The sequence below is a fragment of the Notamacropus eugenii genome, chromosome 3 (genome assembly GCF_028372415.1).
Source record: "Notamacropus eugenii isolate mMacEug1 chromosome 3, mMacEug1.pri_v2, whole genome shotgun sequence".
NCBI classification, from domain to species: Eukaryota; Metazoa; Chordata; class Mammalia; order Diprotodontia; family Macropodidae; genus Notamacropus; species Notamacropus eugenii.
The window spans coordinates 48829120-48846319 of record NC_092874.1 but is presented as its reverse complement, the minus strand read 5'-3'; the positions used below and the strand labels follow the sequence as shown (position 1 = coordinate 48846319).

General features: G+C 42.0%; 1 protein-coding gene and 1 long non-coding RNA gene across 16 annotated transcripts in view; one reads left to right on the top strand and one right to left on the bottom strand.

The window, feature by feature from the left end:
• Positions 1–17200, top strand: part of LOC140530917 (uncharacterized) — a 1083438-nt gene that overhangs the window by 663890 nt on the left and 402348 nt on the right. The window contains exon 12 of one of the 15 annotated variants that reach the window (XR_011976155.1): positions 9315–9479. The exons of 13 other annotated variants lie outside the window; for them this stretch is intronic. This is a non-coding gene — a long non-coding RNA (uncharacterized lncRNA). Of the gene's footprint in view, positions 1–9314; positions 10414–17200 lie in introns of those variants that run through there. One more of the 15 variants, XR_011976154.1, reaches the window with a different exon arrangement.
• Positions 14922–17200, bottom strand: part of LOC140531008 (uncharacterized) — a 30787-nt gene continuing 28508 nt past the window's right edge. The window contains exon 9 of the mRNA XM_072650208.1: positions 14922–15110. The gene's annotated coding sequence lies outside the window, so the exon portion shown is untranslated. The remainder of the gene's footprint in view (positions 15111–17200) is intronic.

Sequence of the window (17200 nt, the reverse complement as noted above, 5' to 3'; positions counted from 1 at the left end):
ATAATAATGAAAGCCTTCAAATCGATATCTTTACCACCTGAGCCAGCTTCTACAACCCTGGGAGTGTATGCGTGTGTGGAACAATCATGGGTGGAGCAATCTCTCTCTCTCTGCCTCCTGCCCCCCACCCCCCCATCTCTGGTGTAGAACAATTGTGGGGGCAGCAGCCGTTGAATAAACCAAGAAACGCAGAATTAAGGATGGATGTAAAGCTCTTTGAGAGGCTTTCAGAGCTCGGTAAATGCCGGCTGTGGTTCATGTCGTCATTATTGTCGTCACGACTGCTGGTTGCCGCTGCGAATGAGCAGCAGCGCGATGGAGATGAGGCAGGTGGTCCTCCCGGCGCACGCTGCGTGACCACAGGTAGAGACAAGGCAGGCGTGGGCATGCTGCTGCATCCTCCCGTGGTCTCCTGCTGCCATCTGCTGGCACCTGCTCTACTGGACCTTGATGCATTCCCCCGGAGCTGCTGAGGACAGGACGGCTACCCTGGCTGCATCGGCGAGGGCTGCACTCCATTTTGGTTCCTTCCTAAATTCCTTGCTAACTTTTCCTTTGGACTCTCAGCTCCGCAGGAGTTTGTGGCTGTGTGCAGGGGCCTCCACCCGGGGTGTGACCAGTGGTGAGGGGAGAAAGAGTTGCAAGTCATTGCGGCCGCTTAGACATCGTGACCGTGACATTAGCCATGATACAACACCTTATGGTACCCAGCCCATTGGAGCCTGGATTACTACTTTGACCCAGGGCAGGATAAAAAGACCCTAAGCTGTTCTCCTCAGCCTCCTGTTAGCTATGAGTGTGGCACTATTGGCTGGACCTGGGGTAGTGGTGGGAACGAGTTTGAACCCCTTTCAGGACTCCCAGGGTCCCTCCTCTGCTTTTTCCTAGGGATTGGGGTCTGGGATTAGAACTTTTATCCCTGTCCTCGCTTCTATTTCCTCTTTCCTCAGTCAACCGACATGCATTTATGAAATGTTTACTGTATACCAGGCCTTGGGAATGAAAATACAAACATGGAAACAATCCCTCCTGGTAAGGAGCTTTCTGTTTCCAAATGGGAACCATTTCCCAGAGACTCGGTACTTAGAATCATAGGCTGATCGATTTACAGCTAGAAGGGTCACTTAAACTTACCTAGTTTGGTTCACTTTTCCCATTTTACAGGTGAACAAACCACGGTCTGGAAAGGGAAAGGGATATGCCTAAGATCAGAGTCAATAAACATTTACTGCTGACGTAAAGAAAGGCAAAAGATTGTCCCTACCCTCAAAGAGTTTATAATCTTAAGGGGGAAGAAAACATGCAAAAGGAAGCTGAAAAGGGAGGGGAGGAAGGCAGTGTGTGTGTGTGTGTGTGTGTGTGTGTGTGTGTGTGTGTTGTTATCTCCATTCTGCCCTCCAATCAAAAAGGATCTCAGACACAGAGCATCCTGACAAGGCATGAGTTCCAGGTCTCATGTGATGTTGCAGGATGAGAGGGTTCCTGGGGACATGATAGAGAAATGTCCAGCAGTGGGAAATGAAGGCACTAGTTAGCTAGTACGTACCAGGGTCAGGATTTGAACCTCTAACTGCAAATCCACAAGGTCTCTCGTAGCATGTTGTTATGGTTAGTCTTTGGACACAGTGACCTTCCCTCCCACGAAGGAGGGTGCTGGTGCATTCCCGGTAGTGGCCATTCATTAGAACTGTATCTCTATACCTTTTTCATATTAGGTGGTTAGGTGATTCAGTGTATCTAGCACTGGGCCTAGAGTCTGGGAGACAGGAGTTCCATCTCCCTCTCCCGCTCATATTTACTAGCTATGTGACCTTGGGCAAGTCAGTTTACCTTTGTTTGTCTTGGTTTCTTCAGCTGTGAAATGGAGATAATAGTATGACCCAACTCCCAAGGTTGTTGTGGAAATCAAAAGAAATGACATATGTAGAACACTTAGCCCATGGCCTTGCAGATAGTAGGAGCTGTACACATGTTTGTTCTCTTCCTGTTATGTCTGGATGAGGCTTTTTTCGTGTGGGGTGATCTGACTTCCGAAATGCTGTTTGGGAGTTGGGAAGATGGGTGATGGTAGTTTCTCAGAATGCATTCCTCCTGCAAAGTAAAAGGACTTTAGCTGTTGTTGCTGTTGCTGACTTGTTTCAGTCCTGTTGGACTCTTCATGACCCCATCTGGGGTTTTCTTGGCAAAGATACTAGAGTGGTTTGCCATTTTCCTCTTCAGCTTCTTTTACAGATGAGGAAACTGAGGCAAATAGAGTTAAGTGACTTGCCCAAAGTCACACAGCTTGCATGTGTCAGAGGTCAGATCTGAATTCAAGATCAATCTTCCTCACTTTAGGTGTGGTACTTTACGCAATAGCTGCCCCCAAGAAGGATCTGTGTCTCCACTATTTTCTATTGGAGTACAATTGTTACAGATATTAAGATTAGACAGAATTTCATTATGGATAGTGATTACTTGATGAAAAAAAAAAGCCTTAATTTTTTTTTTTACATTGTTTTTAGTTTTCACATTCTCTGTTACTATAGGATATTCCACTTTTTAAACTTTTATAAAGTAAAAGTCGCAACTGTTATTTAAATAACAAAATCAAGGATGGTTGTATTTCAGAAAACTAACCTACCTAACCTGGGTTTCAACTACCTTTTCAGCCTTTTGGGAAGTTTCTCTCCCTCTAAAACTCTGGGAATCAGCCTGTCTTTCTTCATTCACCAGATCATCTCTTATTTCTTTGTCCTTGCACTGACTGGCTCCCATGCCTGGAATACATTTCTTTCTTGCCTCTACTTCAAGAGGTCCCTCTCCTTCTTTGAAATGTGACTTAGGCACCTTCTTCTGCCCTCAGACCCCTGCCTCCCTCCCAAATTCCCTTGTATTTAACTACTTTGTGGGTGTATAAGTGTAAATACGTAAATGCACATGCACATACATATATGTATCAGCTTTATATCTGTGATGAATATATTTTTATACATATTTGTCCTTTCCCCTTCCTGCCATTAGATTGTAAAGTCATTTCAAGTAGGATCATTTCATTCTTTCTCCTTTATCCCCAGCACCCAGCTACAGTGCTTGGAGCAAAGTAGATGCTTAATAACACTTTATGAGTAATCTATTGATTGATTGGTCAACCATGCAGCATTTATCCAGTGCCCACTATACATCTGGTACAGTTCAGTTAAATCCTTTAGATGTGTGGAAAAGGAAATAGATTTGAAAACCTGCTTTGCAGAGGGTTCACCTAGAAGAGTTAGCTTATGCTGCCATCTGGTGGATCAGCTTGGAAATGGATGATGATAATTAGGATTAGAACTTTAGAACTGGAAGCTTTGAGAGATAATTGGATCAAACCTCGTCATTTTACAGAGAAGGAAACTGAGGCCCAGAGAACTTACTTCACTCATCCAAGGTCACACAGCTAGTAAGTAACTGAGTCACGAGTTGAAGCCAGGTTCTCTGAGTCCAAATCTAGCATATCTTCCACTGTGCTTCACAAGTACTCTGTGGGTGTTGTTATCCCCAGGTAGTATACCCATTTTACAGATGAGAGAATTAAGGACCAGAATTAAATGTTTTCTGCATGCCAGGTAATGTACCAGGTTTTGGAATACTAAGATAAAAATGAAAAACATTCATAGGATCTTAGATCTGGAGCTTGAGGGGGAACCTTAGAGACCATGTAGTCCATAATTCATTCTATGTCTGAGGAAATTGAGACCTAGGGATGTTAAGTTGCTTCAGTCAGACCTGAGTAAGGTGCCATCATGGGGCACTGAATCCTTGGGAGAGAGAAACTTACCAATTGTGTAACCCTGAGCAAGTCACTTAACCCTGTTTGCCTCAGTTTCCTAATTTGTAAAATGACCTGGAGAAGGAAATAACAACTCAGTATCTTTGCCAAGAAAACCTCAAATGTGGACAGGAAGAATTCAATGTGATTGAAAATGATTGAACACATGCAATGCCTCATAAGTTTGCCAAGGAGGGGCCTCTACTAGAATGTAATGTGCCTCCACAACAGGATTTAAACTCAGGTGTGGCTCCATGATACTTTCCATTATATTAAGTTACCTCCTTTCTACCCTTCTTTTAATATGTATCTTATATTTTTAAAAGCATTTTCCCTTTCATTTTGGCTAAATCTCTTGAGAAAGGCATCTATGATCAGCTCCTCCATTTCCCTCTCACTTGATCCCAAGCCCTCTGTAATCTGACTTTTGCAATTGAAATGGCTCTCCCCAAAGTTTCCAGTGATCTCTTAATGGCCAGATCTATTGGGTTTTTTCAATTCTCTTGCACCTTGTCCTCTCCTGGATACTCTGTCCTCCCTAGGTTTCTGTGATACTGCTTACTCCTGACTTCTCCTTCGTAGACATGCCCGCTAACCTCGAGTATCCCTTTAGGTGCTATCTCAGGATATCTTCCCTTTTCTCTCTATACTGTGTCTTATAGTTCTCAGCAGCTCCCATAAATTCAATTATCATCTCTATGTAGGATGACTCCCAGATGAAGAATTTAGTCCTAATGTCTGATGAGTTTCAGTATCATATCTCCAACTCCCTCTTGGATATTTCAAACTAGATGTCCCATAGATATCTTCAGCTTAACAAGGTCCAAAACAGAATCCACTATCTCTGCCCCTCCTGCCCAACTTTCTTTCTTTCTGAATTCCCCATGTTCTGTCCATGGTACTGCCACTCTTCCAGTGACATAGGGTTGCACCCTTGGTGTTATCTGGACTTCTCACTTGGGAGCCTCTCATCCTCCCTACCTACTCTGTTGACAAATCTTGTTTGTTTCTACTTTCCCAATATCTTCTATGTATAATCCTCTTTCTCTACACACATAGGCACAACTCCATTCAGTCCCTAGATTACTGCAGCAGTTTTCTAGCATGTCTTTTTGCCTTAGGTCTCTTCCCCACTCCGGTTATCCTCCATTTAGCTGTCAAGGAGATTTATCTAAAGTATAAGTGGTGACCAGGTTCCCTTGTTCAGTAAACACCAGTGATTCCCTATCACTTCCAGGATTAAATATGAAGTCCTTTGGCATTTAAAACTTTTCACAATCTGGCCTCTCTCTCTTTCCAGTCTTATTCCCCTCTACACATTGACCTATTTGTAGTTCCTCAAACACAACACTCCATGTCCCACCTCCATGCCTTTGCACCAGCTCTTCTCCTTGATTGGAAGGCTGTCCCTTGTCATCTCTGCTTCTTAGCTGCCCTGTGCTCATCTCATTGCTTGTCTCAAATCCCATCTGTAGGAGGCTTTTATACCTTTTCTCTCCCCTCCCCTCCTCCCTCAGCTTCTAATGCCTCTCCCTTTCAGATTACCTTCGTCTACACTGTGAATATTCTCTGTGTACCTAGATATTTACATATTGTCTCCTCTGTTATATTGAAGGCCCACATGAAGGATAGGAGTGTTGGTTTTTATTTTTTTACCTTTCTTTGTATCTCTAATGCTTAGTGAAGGCTTGTCGGGCACATAATAAGGGCTTAATGCTGGCTGACTGACATTACTTAATTGGATCCTCAGACTAGCTCTGTAAGACTGGCAGGGCTGATGTCATTCCTCCCCTCCCCATTCTCTCATTTAAAAAAAATTAGATCTTTGGTTTTCTTGGTATAGGAAACTTCCTCTCCCCATCTAGATCTGCATCAGCCCTGTAATTTATAGTTTTATAGAGTTTTCTGGGGGCACAGGGTCATACAGCCAATATACGTCATGGACATATTTTGAACTCAGGTCTTCCAAACTCTGAGGGCAGCCCTCTGTCCACTTAGAACCTTTGCTTCCTAGGTCACTGTTCTTTCCATGAATTCTGAACTGGTTGCAAAAATAGAAGATTTGATTTGTTTTATATATGGACCAGGAGGTTTATGCCCTTTGGAACATATGTGCTATGCTAAGTCCTACTAACATATCTGTGACTTATTTTTGTATTTCACATAAGCTTAAAAAGAAGCAAACATTGATTTTTCTTGGTTACGTTGGAGGGTGCATTCGTAGGGAAAATACTTTTGAATTATTTTACTAACGATGTCTTAGGAAAGTTCTTGTTTCTCTCCCCCTCCTCTTCCATTCTTATGGTTAGTGAAACATTTAAGCAGCTTGATAAATATGACATGATTTTGGGAAGAGGAGAACACAAACAAATTAGGGGAATCAAGGAAGACTTCTTGTAGGAGGTAATACCTGAACTAGACCTTGAAGGAAGCTAAGGGTTCTAAGAGGGGAGGGAAGAGAAAGGACATTCCAAGCATATCAGAGAGCCTATGCAAAGGCATGGTGGTGGGAAGTGAAATCTCCCTTCCACCTTTCAGCCTCTGTCACACAGTAGAGACCCACAGTTCACGACATCCATGACTAGGATTTCTCAGCTAGAGAAACAAACACCATAAAATATCAACAAAAAATATTCAAATGTGGCTTTTCTCACAGATGGCAATTATTCAGCAACTGGCAAATGGATGAAAGTTAGGTCCTACGGGCCAACTGCTGGGCCAACTCCCGAAGCCTCATGTGCTCCAGGCATGACCGCAGAGGGACGGAGGTTTGCCTGGTAGAGGTTCTCCTAGGTAACATTTTCAAACAGAGTTCCTTATAAGCCCCACTGCTAATTAGAACTAAGCAAAGACTCCTTTAAATACCCAAAGGGAAAACTGGCAGCAGGCCACTTGATCTGTGAAATGTGTTAGCCTCAAGCAGAGAGAAAACACACTGATAACTCTTGGATGCATTTCTGTTTATTTTCCTCATAGTTTAGTGTCTGTTTAAAAGAATGCACAAGCTGTTGGCTTTGTACGGTTAGTCGTCCTTCTATTCCCCCTTGAATAAATCCACTGCCAGTTAGCTGTGCTGGGCAGTTCTGGAATGGGCTACACTTGGGTGCTCTGTGTGCGCTTCAGTCTGGGCTGAAATAGTCTCAGGAAGCTTGTCTCATTTGAATATTGAAACAGAAGTCGTCTAAGGCTTTCTTGACCTGATCCAATCACCAGGCTAGGCCCAGTCCTCTAGCCTAATTTTCATTATCCAACCTCCAGGCAAGTCCATTGTCTCAAGTGGAAGGAAGCCAAACATTAGCACAAGTCAGTATAGGGCCCAGCTTGGTGCTGAAGCTGTATCCAGTGGTTTGGATGTCAAGTCTAGCTTAGCCACTTCTGCCCATGGGACCTCAGGCAAGAGAGCTAACCTCTTTGGGTCTCAGTTTCACATCTCTAAAATTAGGGGTTTGGGTTAAAGTCCTTTCCAGCTCTACATCCATGATCCCATGGGACAGTGGAGAAGGAACTGCCCTGTTAAATGGTCTCTGTTTCCTTCAAACTATGAATGCTGAAGCTGGAAAGAATCTTAGAGACTGTCTTATAGGTGGCTAGGAGTCCAAATCCAGCCATAGATACGTACTAGCTGTATGACCTTGGGCAACTCATTTAACCTCTGTTTGCCTCAGTGTCCTCATCTGTAAAATGGGGATAATAATAGTACCTGCCTCCTAGGGTTGTTGCGAACATAATAATTGTTCACATCACACAGTGCCAGGCCCATAGTAGGCAGCTAATATTTCCCCTTCCCCCAACCCCCTAAACTGATCCAGAGCTCTCATTTCATACATGAAAAGACTGAGTCCCTGATTCCATGATCAAACCCACCCATTCTCTCTGCCAGGTGCCTTGAGAGGTGTGCTTGTTTTCCATTTTTTTGTCAAGGCCTTAATGATAATACCTGTGATTCACCAACCTAGATTGCAGTTAATAAGTTTCCATTTCTAGCCAGAGAGGGAAATGTATACATATTAAACCATGGGTTTCTCTCTTATCCAGAAGACCATTTAAATGAATATACCAGCAGTATAGCTTCCAGGAGTGTTAGTCATTATCCATCTACTATTTTATTGCAATACATTGATTATTCCCACCAGCCCAAAAGTACTTACTAATCAGCATGGCTTTGAAAATCAAGGTGCATGGAAAAATAGGGGATCTAAGGATATAAAATGTCGCAGAAAAGGAGGTAGTTCCAAACATGTATAGCTATAAAAGCACTTATAGAATACTTTAAGATTTGCAAAATGCTTTACAAATGTTATCTCACCTGATCCTTGAAATAGGTGCAGTTATTATTTTCCTTTTACAGGTGGGGAAACTGAGGCAAATAGAGGTTAAGTGACTTGCCCAAGGTCACACAGCTGGTAAGTGTCTGAGGTTGGATTCAAACTCCTGTCTTTTTGATTCCAGACACAGGGCTCTATCCACTGTGCCACCTGGCTATTTAAGCACAGATCACAGAATGTGATGTACTATTGATTATGTTAGTGGTAGAAGTAGACAACCTCCTGACATAATCATAATGAAAAGATCCCTGGGGTTTTCTAGTATGGACCCCTTCTCAGAAGAATGTTTTTTAATGTGTAAAATAAAATGTCTAGGATTACAAAGTAAGCCAATCATATTGAAGTACAGTTGTTAAAATATTAAAAAATACCTAGTTCATAGACCCCCTCAGTGAAAGGAGCCCTGATTTAAAGGGCGTTGAGGTCTTGTTAAGTCACCACACCTGTGACTCCATACTCAGCTTCTTCTTCCAGTCTTCTAATGCCAAGCAGTATGAGGAACCAGAACAAAGATTCTGCGATGCAAGTGGTCTGGGTGAGGTGGGGAGGTGGTGAGTGCAACTGAACGGGTGGCCTACTAAAGATGAGCCTGTAGCATGCCAACCTGTCAGGAGTTTCAGTGATCAAGGTCTAGTCAGTGTGGCAATGGTGTGGATCCATGGCCAGAAACCTTTAGAGAGTCAGCTTGGTGAGTGAACCCTTGTTGCCATGCAAATCAGAAATCTGAACAGACCACCCCATTCTGACCCAATGCAAAGACTGAAAATTTGGGGAAACTGAGAATCTCAAAGGGGTTAAAACCCCCTAAATACTTAGGTTTTGGGGGGTTGACATCAAAGTGGCATATTTTTAAACTTTGAAGTGAGTTTGAGACTTATTAACACTGACATCCTACCATCTTTCTGGTGCTTCCTCTTCCATGCCTTAAGTCTTGATTGAGTATTTCCATAATAATGAAACAGTCTTCCCCCAGCCTGCTGTATAGCCTACTGTATACAGTAAACACACCCTTGCCTATGGTAACCTGAGTTCCCCAAAACACAACTTTAGGTAAAATGCTGTGTTAGGAGGAAGTTAGTTTCAAAGCAACCATGTAATAAAATTCATAAGATAAATAGAATTATAAATTATAAAATTAATATAATGAAAAGTTTGTGAATAGCTAAAACTTGGGCTTTTATTAAAATTGGTCTTCACAGAGACCTGAGACCCTATTCGACTTGAACTGGGCAGCACTTCTAAGGGCAGAAGTAGAAACTCAACAGGTCAAGACACCAGGGACGTTGGGGCAGAGCAATGAAAGATAGTCAGAAACCAAGAAGCCAAGAATCCGGCTACATCCTGGAAGGAGAAGGGAAAAGAGGGTAAGTTCCTCCCTTGGAATCCTCCAACTTTTAGTTTAAATTCGAGCTAGGGATGATAGCTCTTGGGTGAGTCTGGATATTGTTTCTGTAAACAAGGGGCTGAAAGAGTGAAGGAAATAAAATCTATAGTCCACAACTTGGGCAGATACATTCCTTTCCCCAGGAAAATAGCAACTGCGAAGTAATGAGAGCTGGAGGTTGGGGATTCAGGAACCAAATCCCCCAGATATCCCACCCTCTCTTTTCAAGGGACTGAAGAGCAGGGCAGCCAATGGGGTAGTAATTTAGAGTAAAAGGTTTAAAAAAAATTCAAGAATTTCGTGTGTGTGTGTGTGTGTGTGTGTGTGTGTGTGTGTGTGTGTTCCAAAAGCAGCTAGGTGGAACAATTAACTCAATAGTCTTTCTAGTAAATGGGGCCCTGACCTGTCTGTAGAAAATGTTTTCACGTCAGTGACATTTAACTTTGCTCCTTGCGAAAAGCAGACTCAGACTGGGCACTAGAACTGAGTCGAGCAGGTCTTCTGGATTCATTACTGTCCGGAAATTCTGACTTTAGGGTGGGGCTTAGTTATGATGCATTAATGATGTTATTGCAAAGTGATGTTGGCCAGAACAACTTTTTTAGAGATGTATGCCTGCACATTTTAAAATTATACTCCCAAGTATGCTGTATTTAGACATGTTTATTTTGATTTTGTGTCTTGAGGCAGTGTGCTGTAGTTAAAGGAGCCTTGGGCTGGCAGTCAGGAAACCTGGATGCTGGCCTCATTCTGCCACCAGCTGGCTATGTGGCCATGAACAAATCATGTCCCTTCTCTAAATTTCAATTTCCCATCAGCAAAACAAAAGGTTCTAACTCAAGGATTTTCTTCCAGTTGGTCTGAGATCTTCCTCTGGATTATCTCTTTGGTACTTCAAGTGCCTGTCCAGTAGAGGCGGTAGGGCAGAGTATATGGCATGCTAAGTTTGAAGAAGAGAATGCAAGGGTTCAAATCTTGTCTCTGACACTTACTAACCATGTCTCCTTAGCAAGACACTTAACATGGCTGACCCCGGGGTTCTTTATTTGTAAAATGAAGGAGTTAGAGTACATCAGAGGTTGCCAACTAGGAATATGTATATCTCTAGCAAGTGTAAGGTACTTGTCAAGGGGTTATGAAGCATATAGCTATACTATCCTACTGAGATATTACTAAAATAGTAGAGGAAGCTAGGTCACACAGTAGATAGAGTGCTGGGTCTGGAGTTCAAATCCAGCCTCAGACACCTTGGGCAAGTCACTGAACCTCTGTTTACCTTAGTTTTCCTAACTGTAAAATGGGGATAATAATAGCACCTATCTCCCTACCTGGTTGTGAGGATCAAAGGGGATAATATTTGTAAAGTGCTTAGCACAATGCCTACCACATAGGTATGTAAATGCTATCTATTATTATTATAACAAGTAAAAAAAAATTACAGATCTGAGAGAGAATGGTATAGAGACTTCCAGTGGGTTGGAAGGGAAGGGAGCATTGTGGAACATTTGAGTAATCTGAAAGACACTGAAAGAATAATTTCTATTGATCAGAACCAAATGAAATGAGATTTAGATATAAAACTTTTCATATTTAGTTAGAAAAAGTCAGCCACAATGACCTAGTGAAAGATGTGCTAACTGATCTCCATAATACCCACAGACTCTCCCTGATTTTTAGTTTCCTTTTGTGTCTTGTTCCACCCCTCCTCCCCTCCCCCAGGTTGTAAGCTCCTTGAGATCAGCCATTGCTTTTGCCTTTTTTTTTTTTTTGTATCCCTGGTGCCTGGCACAAAGTAGACGCTTAATAAATGCTTATTAATTGATTGACTCTAAACCGATATTCAGTCAGTGAAGCTACCAAATGTTTTGTGTACCTTTGGTGTATATATCCCATTCTGTGCTTCTCCCAGTGCTTTCATTCTGTTTGTAACAACTTATCTCTGTGAATCAAGAATCTCCATCCTGTTCTCAGTCAAATCCAAAGCAACAAATGAATTGGAGGTTGAATATGAAATTTAGATATCTCTTTCAAAAATTATACTGGGAATAAAACTCTTGGTCAACAAGCAACAGAATCAAGATTCTCCCTAATTTGGTTAACTATGGTCTGATAAACACCAACTTCAAGACACTAAAAATGCTATCTACCAAATAAAGTTTTCTTTATGAAAAATCACTCTTTCATTTCCTACATGAAAATTAATAATTAAAAAAAGCATTTATTACGTGATTTTATGTGCTGGCCATATAGCAAAAATGTTGATCTTAATCTGAATCATGTAAGTTCTAAGTGTTGGGGGAACAACAAACAAATACAAATACAGGCAAACAAGACGGTTCCTGTCCAATAAGGAAGAGCATTGGAAGGTCGTATGGAGTGGCAGGATGTTAGGGGCTGGCTGCTCAGGCGGCCACACGGTTATTTTGATGTTAGAGTGAAGTGAATCATTTGATAGTTAACAAAGGGAGGTTTTTTTAGCCATAGCCTAGAAAGCATGTTCAACAAAGACACTCCAGCATGTAGAACCGGATGTGGTCTGAGCAGCAGGGTGTGGTGACTTGGGCAATTTTGGAATATCTACCAAGTCTGAACGTCCCCAACGCTATGTGAGTGGGCCTTATAATAATATCCGTAGTTGACCAGGAAGTCATGTTAATATGGCCAATATGGCGCCTTGAGACTGCATCAGGGGAGGCACAACTTGACCTTTGGCCACCAAATGCTGGGATAACTTTGGCATCTTTCAGGGAAAAACTAGCCTAATTCATGTTGTAGGAGTATGGGGGAGCCTTAGTAGATAGTGGTCTGATCAGAGACTGCTTGGAAATGTCTAGGAGGTAGCGGGATGGTCCCAGGACTGACTGAGATAAGGTGAAAACTTACCCATCAGAGCCCAGGATCCCAGGGGGAGAAAGATCCAGTTCTTTTAGAAGGAGAAAAGAGAAGGCCAGAGTACAAATTAGATGACCAGAAAGTTTATCATATGGATGAACTTAGCTTTTATTTCCTTTCATATTTAGTCAGTCACTAAACATTGTTTAAGTGCTTGCTGTGTGGCAGGAACTATGCTAAGGACTGGAGATATAAATACCAAGGGAAAAAATGTCCAGGCCCTGAAGGAGCTTATGATCTAATGAGGGAAAATAACGCTCAAAAGGAAATGAAAAAAGCAAGGGAGAGAGGGAAGGAAGGGAAAGTACCCAGCACAGAAGCATGCTGGATAAGTCCAAAGGAATGCAATCAGATGGTGAATGAATTTATAAGGGGAATGGGAAATTTTCTGAAAGTCAAGGGGTAGGAGAACCAAATATGATTGGGAATGCTTAGAATAAAGGATTCCCTTCCAGATTTCAATTTGTGATCCTATATTTGATTGTTAAATACTAGTGCGTAAATATAAGCATTTGCTTATTAGAGCCCACAAGCAAGATGATAAATTAAGGGTAAAGCTATTCATTAGACCATGAGATCTGTTCATTAGAGCATTATGCCTCTTAATTGGCCAAATTTTGGCAGACATCTGTTATGCCAGAGCCTTGTGACCAGGCAAAGGCTTGTGACTGTTACCCATCACAACTGAGCATGTTTCAAGGTGCCAGCCCTAAAATTTGATATTTCACAGTACAGGGCAGTGATCTGTGGCTGCTGGCATGCCTTCTTTGGACACAAATGACAACCGAAGTGGATTGTCCCAAGATCTCCTTCCTTGCTGCTGTAGACTTTGGGTTTCCACATGCTACCCTTTTCCCTTCTTCTTCATCAAATGATCAATCAACAAGTATTCATTAAGTACCTATTATATGCCAGGCACTGTTCTAGGCAGGAGGGACACAAAAACATGAATGAAGCAGTCCCTACTCCCAAGGAACTTACATTTTATCAGAGGAGGCAGATCTGGTCTCTTGTTTTTGGGGCAGACCAGATGAGAGTGGAGTGGAAAGCTCCCCTCAGAACCTCCATTTAAGGAGCGCACCCAGGTTGGCCAACTCTTCATTTCCCATCCAACTGTACTTCTTTAGGCTTCATCATCCTCCCATCCTCACCTCAGCTCAGAAACAAGAAAGCAGTACCCAGGATGCCACTCCTGGCTCCCAGAAACTCCCCCTAATGTACCAAACTCATGCTGGATCTCTTCCAGGGACAAGAGGAGAGGAGGGAAAAATGGGGATACTGCTGTTGTCTCTCAGGTCTCTTGTTGAATCCATTGACAGGAGAACCAAGGGGTTGAGCCCTTTTATCATTGAAATTATAGAAGAAATGATACCTCTAGAGCTTTACTCTGGTAGGAGTAGCTAACTGCTAATATTATTCTCATTTTGCAGACTAGAAGCTGAGGTTCTTACAAGATGAGCTTGGGCTTATCTAAACTAATCAATGCCAGAAACAGGACTTTGATGTTAGTGGGTGATTCTAAATCTAGTGCTCTTTTCTATAGAAAAAAGAGTGAGAGCCATGGTCTCTCACATGCAGAATATTTGGGGAAAGAAAAAAAAATCAGATTTAGAGCTAGAAGGGACTGTGATGTTCATTTGATCTGATCCACCCATTTTAAAGATGAGGAAACTGAGGTTCATTGAAGAGGAAGTGACTTGCTCATGGTCACATACTAAATGGCATAACTAGAAATATCTAATAGATAGGGGGAATATCTAATAGATATTATCTAATATTGTTTAATAGACAGAGGGAATATTTAATAGATTGCATCTAGTATTTAATAGAGGGAATATTTAGTAGATAGTATCTAATATTGTTTAATAGAGGGAATATTTAATAGATTGCATTTAGTATTTAATAGAGGGAATATCTAATAGATATTATCTAATATTATGTAGTAGAGGGAATGCCTAATACATATTATCTAATATCTAACAGATACTATCTAATTGTGTGTTCATCCTTCGTTGCCAAAGAAGGCCATGCCATCAGAGAAATAATGACATGACTTGCGCTTGACTTTGTTTTTGAGTGAGGGAGGGCTGTGCAGGTCACCAGCCTCACTTCTCCTCCAGAGCCATCTGAATCCAGTGACCAGATATTCATCAGGATGACTGGAGATGACCCAGGAGGAGGTAATTGGGGTTAAGTGACTTGCCCAAGGTCACACAGCTAGTGAGTGTCAAGTGTCTGAGGTGAGAACTCAGGTCCTCCTGACTCCTGGGCTGGTGCTTTATCCACTGCACCACCTAGCTGCCCCTATTATCTAATTATATGTAGTAGAAGGAATATCTACTAGATATTATCCACTATTATCTAATAGACAAAGGAAAGAACTGGAGTATCCATTAGAGTGAGGGGAAAAAGTCTAGCCCATTAAGGGACTCTACGTGAGAACGGTCTGATCTAACCCTAAAGAGAGAACAGAACCTCTCTCCATTTATAAACACCAGGAACAACTTATTAAAACCAGTTTCCCCATAGCTTGTCATTTTACTCCATGTATCTTTTAATCCCTTAGAAAACTTTTAAAAGGTTGTGAGCTTCTTATAGGAACAAGAAGATGGCAGAGAAGATATAAAGCACGTTTTCTCCTTGTTGTGGGCCATGGAGGAGAGGGATCCTGGTTGAAAGCATCATTTGATAATAGCACAGACAAGCCAATCCTTGGGACCTTTAGGGAAAAAAAAGAACTAGGTTAAGGGTGGCATACATAGCATCCAGAAAGTGACAGGTGACAGTCCTGTTGTTTCACCAAGAGGTGGTGTGGCATAGTGGGACTCTTGAGTCAGGAGAGACTAGTCTTCACCAGTAATTACTGGTGTGTGTCCATGGGCAAACCAATTAAGTTTTCTGGGCCTCACTCAGTTTGTAAAATGGGGATAGTAATACCTATCACACACATAGGGTTGAGCGAATACCTATAATGGGCTATGAAAGCTTTGAGAGATGTCATTGTAGGGCGTCTTTTCCTAATTTTCCTGTTTGGTGTGGCTATTTTGAGTTGTGTTTTTCACTAAACTCAGGGCCTGAGGTCCCCCCCTTCCCTCCACCCCCATCTAGTCCTTTCTCTGCTGTTCAGCTGTTGAAGACACAAATCCACCCCTGGCTTAATTAAGACAGGAAACAACAAGGATGTCAAGGTAAGGGAATGAATCAGTAAAATAAACCCCAGCACCCAGACACAAACAGAAATGGTCTTCTACCCTAACAGGGGATTTATGGCCTAATACGCCTTAAATCTCTTTGATTCTCTATCACAGTGGGAAGTCATGGTTTCTTTAGAATTCATTGATCTTGTGGCAAAGCTTAGGGTATGGGGTCATCTATCCCTTATAGTTTCTTGAAAACCTCTCGGGGGGCAATCTGGAGAATGCTGACAGCCTTTCCCTTTGCTTTGGAATCATCAGGTATCAGCTTCAGCTCCCCAGTCCCAGATTCCTTGGTCATGTTCCCTTCAGTCCACTGTTCTGACTGTATGTTTGCTCTTAGACTTTCCTGGATCTGCTCCAGTCCACTCTGCTCTTCTCTTCCCCATTCATACCTTCCTTGCTTATTCAAGTGATTCATTTTTTCATTCTCTCACCTTGTAGACACTCCCCCCAATTGGAATCTTTACCGGTGACATCACCAGGTTGAGGCCAGGCCAGAAATTTTGGGAGATGTTGTCCAGTCAATTTCTCTGAGAGAATGATGCCTTTTCGGGATCCAAGCATTGCAGAAAATAAAATTCCAAAGACTGATTGATTGATTGATTGGTTTATGTATTTATTACCCTTTTGCTCTGGTCAGACCACATCTGGAATGCAGTGTTTACTTTTGGGGAGTCACATTTTAGGAAAGATATTGCCTCTCTGGTTAGCAGTCAAAGAACAACCTTAAGGGTGGTGAAGGGCTTTGTGATCGTTCTATATACTTATAGTTGAAAAAAGTGCAGGTATTATTTAGAAAAAAACTTAGGTCAGACAGCATAGCTGTCTGCAAGCATTTGAAGGTTTCTCATGTAGACTTGGTCTACTTGATCCCATAGGGAAGGAAGGAAGGAAGCAAACTAAGCCTTTATTGAGTACCTACTATGTACTGGCACTGTGCTAAGAATTTTACAAACATTCTCTCATTTAATCCCCGCAACAACTTTGAGAGGTAGGTAGATGTTATTCTTAACCTCATTTTACAGATAATAAAACTGAGGCAGACAGAGGTCAATTGACGTTCTCGTGGTTAGATAGATATTAAGTGTCTGAGGCTGGATTTGAATTGAGGTTCTTCCAGACTCCAGGTCCGGGGCTCCATCTACTGGGCCACCTAGCTGCCCTATTAGGGAAGAATTCAGAATAACTAGTGGTAGCTACAGATAACCAGATGGAGGCTATATGGTAGGAAAACTTGCTATCCTTTAGAATTATTCAAAAGTGGAATTGGCTGCCTCAGGAGGTAATAACAATAATAGTATTTATATAAAATTTTAAGATTTTCAAGGCCCTTTATGAATATTATCTCATCTCATCCTCACCAACAACACTGAAAGCGAGGCGCTATCATTATCTCTATTTTATTGGAGAGTAAACAGAGGTTAAGTGACTTGCACAGGATCACACAGGTAGGTTCAGGGTCTATCTTGACTCTGAGCATCTAGTTCCCTGGCAGTGGCTTTTTTCTCATTTGAGGTATTAAAGGGAAGGCTGGAGGATCATTTGTTTGGGCATATTATAAAAGGGGTGAGTTACAACCCAAGGTCCTTTGCCACTCTGAGATTTTGCAGGA